Below are 10000 nucleotides of genomic sequence, written 5' to 3' on the forward strand. Positions count from 1 at the left end.
ATAGAGATGCGTCTTCCTTCAGAGGGCAGATTCTCTAGGGACCCCACCTGTTTGTGGGTAGCTTGTTCCTGGAAAGAAACGTTGGGTCTGGAAATAGATTCAGTTCTCCCTACAAGAATTGGACGTGGCCTTCCTCTCCAGAGAGAGCCACTATTTCACTAAGTCTGGCCCCCAAAGCGAGTACAAACAGAAATAGGACTTAAATTCAAAACCTCCTAAGCGCATTCCTCATTGTTCATTATTTATACACAATGAAGAATCATATCTAATGACCATGCGAAGGGTCTTTGGAGGCGCTGAAGGGCTAAGCCCAGCATGGGCCTTTGTATTTTAATAAGAACGTCATTAGAAAGGTCGACCTGTAAGGCATATGGTATCTGACTTGTCAAGGCAGGCATGAACAATAGAATTGTGTTGGCCGCTAAACCTATCTCGTGAAGGTAAATGAAGAATGATAAATAGGAATCTGTCGGGATTACTTTCGGTTTCTTCACCTTGACAAAGGATACCTATTTCTTCCCTGAAGCCTCATAATGTTTTCTGGTTTCCTCCAAAAGTCTAAATTGACTTTTAACACCGAATCTTTTTCTCATCGCCAAGGAGAGAAAATCATGAGATGTAGGTTCCGTGTTTTCTGTGATGGAGCGAAGACAGTTGACTTCTGTACTCGCTGAGACGGATGGATCCGGTAGCGGTACGAATTTTAGTCGTAGATCTAATGCCAAAGGGAACCACACAATATTTGGCCACTTGTGGGCCACTATTGTTGCTTTCCCTTTGAAGGATATCAGCTTATCGAGAACCTTCAAAAGGAGGTTGTGCGGAGGGAACAGATGAATATTGGACCATCTGTTCCAGTCTAGGAACATAGTGTCCACTGCCTCCGCTAGCGGATCCTCATATGGGGACACGTAACAATCTATTTTCTTGTTTTCTTTCGTCGCAAAGAGATCTATCTGCAGCTCCAGGACTTGGCTAGAGATGAAGGAGAACGATCCTGCGTCAAGGGACCATTCTGACTCTATAGGTGTAAACCTGGATAGAGCATCCGGTGTCACGTTGCGGAACCCTTGAATGTGAACTGCTAACAGGTGCCATTTCTTCCAATCCGCCAAACGGAATATGGCCAACATCACTTGGTTGATTTGAGGTGACCTCGACCCTTGTCGATTCAGGCATCTCACTATCACCTCGCTGTCTAGAACCAATCTTATGTGGGTCGAGTTGCGAGAAGATACTTTCTCAAGTGTCGAAAGAACTGCTATGGCTTCTAGAAAGTTGATGTGAAATGACTTCAAAAGATTGAACCAAGCTCCTTGGACTCTCTTCTGATGAGAGTGACCTCCCCAGCCTTCCTTTAAGGCGTCTGTGTGGATAGTTACTGACGGGGGGAGGAGGTTGAAGAAGTATTGATCTCTTCAACTGCTTGGCATTGGACCACGACTTGAGAAGCGTTCGCAGTCGAGTCGGTAGAGATCTCATTAGATCTCTTCGCGCGTTTGATGCGTATTTTCTCCAGACTCCTGTTGCATTCTTTAGCTGTGCTCTTAGCACTGGGTCTGTTATCGAAACAAACTATAGAGAGCCCAGCACACTCTCCTGTTCGCGTCTTGAAATCCGTTTGGATTTCAATAGTATCTTGACAGATCCTGCCATTTTTTTCCTCTTCTTCCCAGGAATGGAAAGTCGATGTGACTCTTAATTCCAGTGGATTCCCAACCACTGAAATTTTTGAGCTGGAGAAAGTTGAGACTTTTTGATGTTGATCTTGAATCCCAGATGTTCCAGGAACTGGATCACTATCTTAGAAGCTTGCATGTATTCTCTCCTGGATGCTGCCCACACCAGCCAGTCGTCCAAGTAGACTACTACTTGGACCCCCTTTAGGTGTAATTGATGGACGGCTGCGTTCGCGAGCTTCGTGAAAATCCTTGGGGCTATGTTTAGCCCGAAAGGCATGGCTCTGAAGGCATAAAGTTTTCTATGTAACTTGAAGACTAGGTAAGAGGAGAGGTGACGATTAATTGGAACGTGCCAATAAGCGTCACGCAAGTCTATAGAAACAGCATATGCCCTTCTGGGCAGTAGAGTCCTTATTTGTTGAAGTGTGATCATTCTGAACTTGTAGTTCACTATGAACTTGTTGAGTGGCGACAAGTCGAGAATGACTCTTGAGTTTTTCTGAGTCCTTCTTTGGAACACAAAACAGCCTTCCTTGGAATTTGATGGACTTAACTTTCCAGATTACTCATTTGTCTAAGAGCTCTCGGACATATTCTTCCGGAACGGGGGTTGAGTGTTGGAAGAATTGAGGAAATTGAGGTGGAGGACTGCTCCAGCTCCAACCTAGTCCATTCTTTATTAGGCTGTGGGCCCAGGGATCGAAGGTCCAGCGATCCCTAGATAGCTGTAGTTTCCCTCCTACTGGAAGTATCTCACTTCTGCTGTTGTGGACCTGAGGCCTTGCCTCATTGACTGCGTCCTCCCCTGGATCCCCTTCCTCTTGAAAGGCGTCTAGAAGAACCTCTGGCAGTTCCTCTAGCTTCGCACGAAAGGAAGAAGTTTGCCTTTCGAAGGCTGGGTTAAAAGCTGGCGACTGTGTCGCCACTTGTGGAGATACCAGCTGGTACGTGGTTGGAGGTTGTGCCACTATCTGGGGCACCGCGGTCACAGGAAGTTGTTGTTGTTACTGTCGGTAGGGTTTAGCCGGCCGAGAGGATGGCCTAGGCCTTTTTGTCGTCGTCTTGGGTTGGGGACCCTGATCCGGAGAAGACTTTCTCTTAAGATCTAAGCCCCACTTTTTGAGAAGGTTCCTATTCTCTGAGGTAGCCTTGTCTACTACCTCTTTAACCACTTCTTTGGGAAAGAGGTCTTTACCCCAGATACGAGAGGATATCAGTCTCCTCGATTTGTGCCTCACCGCAGCCGAGGTGAACACTGACTCTCTACAGGTTCTCCTAGCTTTAATTAAGCTATAAAGATCCTTCGTAACTGTAGCCAGATGGGATTTGGCCACTACCATGAACATGTCCTGGTTCTTGGGATCACTTTCCATTGTTTCTAATGTCGTTTGCAACGACGTCGATACCGCAAGTCTTTCCTTCGTCTCTTGCTCTTTATGCAAAAGAACCTCCGACAGTTATGGAAGTTCCTCACCAAACTGACGTTCAGCAATATCAGTTTCCAGCTTCCCGACTGAGAAGGTAAGGTGGACGTCCTTCCAGTCTTCTTGGTCCAAGGGCAAGGTCAGAGATAACGGCTTGCACTCCTCCAAGGAGGGGCATGGATTCCCTGCCTCCACCGCCTTTAAGGTTGCCTTATATCCCTTTTCCAAGAAGGGAAAGGCTCAGGTAGGAGAGTCCACAAAGGAGGGAAGCTTCTTACTCAAGCCTGGCCCCTTTGAGTTCGTGAAGCCCCTCTCTTTCATGGAGCCCACTAGTAAAACTTGTGCTTTACTACTGTAAAAAACTATGACCTCCTTCGGCTCCGTCTCCTCCTTTGAGGCTGGCTCCTTCCTAAGACGGACATAGCAGTCCGGATAAGAATCTTTGTTGGGCCAAAATTCCACTTCTTCCAGGGGAATTGAGCCAACCTTTTCTGAGATCACGATCTTCCCGGTTGTCATTGGCATGTGTTCGGCATACCTCCAAGGATTGGTGTCCGAGCACAAAGGAAGATCCTTCACGCTGAGTCGCTTCTGGGGCCCACGTGATGCTGCAAGTCTACATATCTCTAGTTTCATTGCAGCTTCCTTCTCATCAATCTTTCTTTGAATTTGTTGGATCATCTCAAAAATAGAAGAAACAGTCCTTCCCAGTTCATCTGGGATAGCAGACGATGTAGAGGGAACAGGTTCTGTGTCCGGAACCGATGTAACTGACACCTCGTCGATTTCTTCCTCTTCTACTTGAGGTGCCTGAGACAGCTCCTCCTCCTGACCTTCTCCTAGATGGACTTTCTCTGTAGAATCCGACACCTCTGACATCCTATCGTCCAATTGGATGTCCTGAAGGGCGGCCGAGACTTCAGAATCTACCGGATTCTGGGCAGTTAGTATCTCCACCTGAGGCTGAGGAATGACTGCATCAACCGATGCTTTAGGGAAAAGGTATGCCCTCATCTTCTCATTTAGGGGGTAGGGGCCTGAGGTGTTTTTCTGAAAACCCCTCACCCAGGTTCGTAACTTTTCCCTGGCAGCATCCCTTGACTCCGTCGACTTAGGATTGTCAAAAGCCTCGGTGATCAGGTTAGAACATACAGTACAAACCTAAGGGTCTCAAAACCGGAGACCACCTCTAGAGGCTGCGCATGCTGCGTGCCTCCTGCAAAACTGATGTCCCCAGAAGTACTTACTGCGGACATTGCAGAATACACTCCCGCACTTCGGATGGTCCTCCTGTAAAGAGAAGAAAAATCCATGAGTATCAAGTGAAGGCTTTTCACTTATATTGAAACATGTAGCTTACACAGTAAAGCTATAAAAGAAAGAAGGAAAGGCACATACTTGTATTTCCTGCCCAGCCAATTGCTGTAACCTCCCAAAATATTAAAAATAAGGTTAATTCTATTCTAGAATACCTTATGTAATTTCCTAAACGGAATTTTAAGGTGTAGTTCGCACCTTAAAATAAAGTTTTAATATACGGGACAGAATGAATAAAGAAAGAACTCCCTTTCTATATATTGTACGGTCTCAACAAAAGGCTGTACAAGATAACATTAAGTATGTTGGAAGAACTTTCGTGTTACAACAAACTCTGTACTGCAGTTATTAATGCAGTGTGTACTACACTACAAATATAGTAACTACTGTACATTGCATACTGCTGTGCCGGCCAGCACGTGCTGGCACGTGCCGGCGTGCTCCAGTACGTGCCGGCGTGCGCCAGCACGTGCCGGCCGGCATTACCACCGTATAGTTCAAAGATATACTACCTTTAACTAATAGTCGGCAGGTCACTGGTTCGCAAATGTGTGCCGGCTGGCAATGATTGCCGGCTGGCAGCTGAAAACACTAACATCCTGCTGCCGGCCGCTAATCATAGTAGCCAGCCGATTTCGGGCTGTGTCACTGCCAGTAGGCAAAGGTAGCAATACCCATGTCTGCCGACAGTGGCTAAGAACCAGAGAACTTCAAACTGCCCGGCTGCCGGCTTAACAGCTGACGGGCGGGGTAGGGGTACAAAACACTAGTAAGAGAAACAGTATGGTTGTAAGGTTATAAGGCGGCATTGCCATACAACCTTCTATCCAGATAGAGTGAACTTATGGAAGGGGAGAATGTAGCATTCAGGCTTCCAAAGAATCCATAGCTATGGATTTTTTGGAAGCCTGAATGTTACATTCTCCCCTTCCATAAGTTCACTCTTTCTGGATGGAAGGTCGTATGGCAATGCCGCCTTATAACCTTACATCCATACTGTTTCTCTGACTATTGTGTGGTACCCCTAACTCGGCTGCCGGTTTAACAGCCGACAGCAGGGCAGGTGGAGGTTCTCTGATTCTTGGCTACTGCCGGTGAGCATGGGTATTATTACCTTTGCCTGCTGGCAGTGGAAACACAGCCCGAATCGGCTGGCCACTACGATTATCTGCCGGCAGCCGGGTATTAGTGTTTTCAGCTGTCGGCCGGCAATGATTGCCGGCCGGCACACAGTTGCGAATCAGTGGGCTCCCACCAGTTAAAGATAGTATATCTTTGAACTATACAGGGGTAGATGCCAGCCAGCACAACAGCAGGCGATGTACAGTAGTAGCTATATTTGTGGTGTAGTACACACTGCATTAGGGCATTAGTAGGAACTGCTGTACAGAGTTTGTGATAACACTAAGGTCATCATACTTAATGTTATCTTGTACAGCCTTTTGTTGAGACCGTACAATATATAGAAAGTAAGTTCTTTCTCTATCCTTTCTATCCCATATATCAAAACTCTATCTCAAGGCGTGAACTACACCTTAAATTTCCGTTTAGGAAATTACATAAGGTATTCTAGAATAGAATTAACCTTAGTTTTAATATCTCGGGAGGTTTCAGCAATTGACTGGGCAGGAAATACAAGTATGTGTCTTTCCATCTTTCTTTTATAACTTTTCTATATAAGCTAAATGTTTCATTATAAGTGAAAGCCTTCACTTGATACTCAAGGATTTTTCTTCTCTTACAGGAGGACCATCCGAAGTGCGGGAGTATGTTCTGTAATGTCCGCAGTAAGAACTTCTGTGGACATCAACTTTGCAAGAGGCACGCAGCATGCGCAGCCTCCAGAGGTGTTCTCCGGTATTGGGACCCTCGGATTTGTACAGTTTGCTCTAACCTGATTACCGAGGCTTTTGACATCCCTTAGTCGACAGTCAAGGGATGCTGCCAGGGAAATGTTACGATCCTGGGTGAGGGGTTTTCAGAAAAACACCTCGGGCCCCTACCTTCCAAAAGAAAAGATGAGGGCCTACCTTTTCCCTAAAGCATCGGCTGATGCAATCATCCCCTAGCCTCAGGTGGAGATACCAACTGCCCAGAATCCGGTAGATTCTGAAGTCTCGGCCGCCCTTCAAGACATCCAACTGGACGATAGGATGTCGGAGGTGTCGGATTCTACTGAGAAGGTCAGGAGGAGGAGCTGTTCCAGGCTCCTCAAGTAGAAGAGCAAGAAATCGACGAATTGTCGGTTACATCGGTTCCGGACCCAGAACCTGTTCCTTCTACATTGTCTGCTATCCCAGATGAACTGGGAAGGACTCTTTCTTCCATTGTTGAGATGATCAAACAAATTCAAAGGAAGAATGGTGAGAAGGAAGCTGCAATGGAACTGGAGATACGTAGATTGCAGCATCACATGGGCCCCAGATGCAGCTCAGCGTGAAGGATCTTCCTTTTTGCTCAGATGCCAATCCTTGGAGGTATGCCGAACACATGCCAATGACAACCGGGAAGATCGTGATCTCAGAAAAGGTTGGCTCCATTCCCCTGGAAGAAGTGGAATTTTGGCCCAACAAAGATTCTTATCCGGACTGCTATGTCTGTCTTAGGAAGGAGCCAGCCTCAAAGGAGGAGATGGAGCCGAAAGAGGTCATAGTTTTTTACCATAGTAAAGCTCAGACGTTACTAGCGAGCTCGATGAAAGACATTGGCTTCACTAACTCAAAGGTGCCCGCCTTGAGTAAGAAGCTTCCTCCTTTGTGGCCTCTCCTACCAGAGCCTTTCCCTTCTTGGAAAAGGGATATAAGGCAGCCTTAAAGGCGGTGGAGGCAGGGAAACCATGCCCCTCCTTGGAGGAGTGCAAGCCGTTATCTCTGACCTTGCCCTTGGACCAAGAAACTGGAAGGACATACACCTTACCTTCTCAGTCGGGATGCTGGAAGCTGATATTGCCGAACGCCAGTTCGTTGAGGCACTTCCAAAACTGTCTGAGGTTCTCTTGCGTAGAGAGCAAGACACAAAGGAAAGACTTGCGGCATCGATGTCGTTGCAAACGACACTAGAAACGATGGCAAGTGACCCCAAGAACCAGGACATGTTCATGGTTGTGGCCAAAACACATCTGGCCACAGTTACAAAGGATCTCTATAGCTTTATTAAAGCTAGGAGAGCCTGTAGAGAGTTCGTGATCGCCTTGGCTGTGGTGATGCACGAACTGAGGAAACAAAAGTGGTTAAAGAGGTAGTAGACAAGGCCGCCACAGAGAATAGGAACCTTCTCAAAAAGTGGGGCTTAGATCTTAAGAGAAAGTCTTCTCCGAATGAGGGTCCCCAACCCAAGAAGATGACAAAAAGGCCTAGGCCACTCTCTCGGCCGGCTAAACCCTACCGACAGCAACATCAACAACAACTTCCTGTAACCGCAGTGCCTCATGTAGTGGGACAGCCTCCAACCACGTACCAGCTGGTACCTCAACAAGTGGCGACACAGTCACCAGTTTTTAACCCAGCCTTTGAAATGCAGACTTCTTCCTTTCGTTCAAAAACTAGAGGAACAGCCAGAGGTTCTTCTAGACGCCCTTCAAGAGGAAGGGGATCCAGGGGAGGACGCGGTCAAGGAGGCAAGGCCTCAAGTCTACAACAGCAGAAGTAAGATACTTCCAGTAGGAGGGAAACTACAGCTATTTAGGGATCGCTGGACCTTCGATCCCTGGGCCACAGCCTAATAAAGAATGGACTAGGTTGAAGCTGGAGCAGTCCTCCACCTCAATTTCCTCAATTCTTCCAACACTCAACCCCCGTTCTGGAAGAATGTCCGAGAGTTCTTACACAAAATAGAAATCCGGAAAGTTAAGTCCATCAAATTCCAAGGAAGGCTGTTTTGAGTTCCAAAGGAGGACTCAGAAAAACTCAGAGTCATTCTGGACTTGTCGCCACTCAACAAGTTCATAGCGAACTACAAGTTCAGAATGCTCACACTTCAACACATAAGGACCCTACTGCCCAAAAGGGCATATGCTGTTTCTATAGACGTGTGACGCTTATTGGCACGTTCCAATTAATCGTTACCTCTCCTCCTACCTAGTCTTCAAGTTACATAGAAAACTTTACGCCTACAGAGTGCCTTTTGGGCTAAACATAGCCTCAAGGATTTTCATGAAGCTCGCGAACGCAGCCGTCCATCAATTACGCCTAAAGAGGGTCCAAGTAGTAGCCTACCTGGATGACTGGCTGGTGTGGACAGCATCCAGGACAGAATGCATGCAAGCTTCTAAGATAGTGATCCAGTTCCTGGAACATCTGGGATTCAAAATCAACATCAAAAAGTCTCGACCTTCTCCAGCTCAAAAAATTTCAGTGGTTGGGAATCCACTGGAATTTGGAGTCACATCAATTTTCCATTCCTGGGAAGAAGAGGAAAGAAATAGCAGGATCTGTCAAGATACTATTGAAATCCAAACGGATATCAAGACGCGAACAGGAGAGAGTGCCGGGCGCTCTACACTTTGCTTTGATAACAGACCTAGTGCTAAGAGTACAGCTAAAGAATGCAACAGGAGTCTGGAGAAAATACGCATCAAACGCGCGAAGAGATCTAATAAGATCTCTACCGACTCGACTGCGAACGCTTCTCAAGCCATGGTCCAATGCCAAGCAGTTGAAGAGATCAATACTTCTTCAACCTCCTCCCCCGTCAGTAACTATCCACAAAGACGCCTCAAAGGAAGGCTGGGGAGGTCACTCTCATCAGAAGAGAGACCAAGGAGCTTGGTCCAATCTTTTCAAGTCTTTTCACATCAACTTTCTAGAAGTCATAGCAGTTCTTCTGACACTTGAGAAAGTATCTCCTCGCCACTCGACCCATATAACACTGGTTCTAGACAGCAAGGCGGTAGTGAGATGCCTGAATCGACAAGGGTCGAGGTCACCTCAAATCAACCAAGTGATGTTGGCCATATTCCGTTTGGCGGAATGGAAGTAATGGCACCTGTCAGCAGTTCACATTCAATGGTTCCGCAATGTGACACCGGACGCTCTATCCAGGTTTACACCTATAGTCAGAATGGTCCCTTGACGCAGGATCGTTCTCCTTCATCTCGTGCAAGCCCCGGCGCTGCAGATAGACCTCTTTGCGACGATAGACAACAAGAAAATAGATCGTTACGTGTCCCCATAGAGGATCCGCTAGCGGAGGCAGTGGATGCTATGTCCCTAGACTGGAACAGATGGTCCAATATTTATCTGTTCCTCTGCACAACCTCCTTTTGAAGGTTCTCGATAAGCTGAGATCCTTCAAAGGGAAAGCAGCAGTAGTGGCCCACAAGTGGCCAAATATTGTGTGGTTCCCTCTGGCATTGGATCTACGACTGAAATTCGTACCGTTACCGGATGCATCCCTGTCTCAGCAAGTACAGAAGTCGACTGTCTTCGCTTCATCACAGAAAACACGGAACCTACATCTCATGATTTTCTCTCCTTAACGATGAGAAAAAGATTCGGTGTTAAAAAGTCAGTTTAGACTTTTGGAGGAAACCAGAAGATATTATGAGGCTTCAGGGAAGAAATAGCTATCTTTTGTCAA

This window comes from Palaemon carinicauda, chromosome 30, assembly GCF_036898095.1.
Source record: "Palaemon carinicauda isolate YSFRI2023 chromosome 30, ASM3689809v2, whole genome shotgun sequence".
In the NCBI taxonomy this organism is placed as follows: domain Eukaryota; kingdom Metazoa; phylum Arthropoda; class Malacostraca; order Decapoda; family Palaemonidae; genus Palaemon; species Palaemon carinicauda.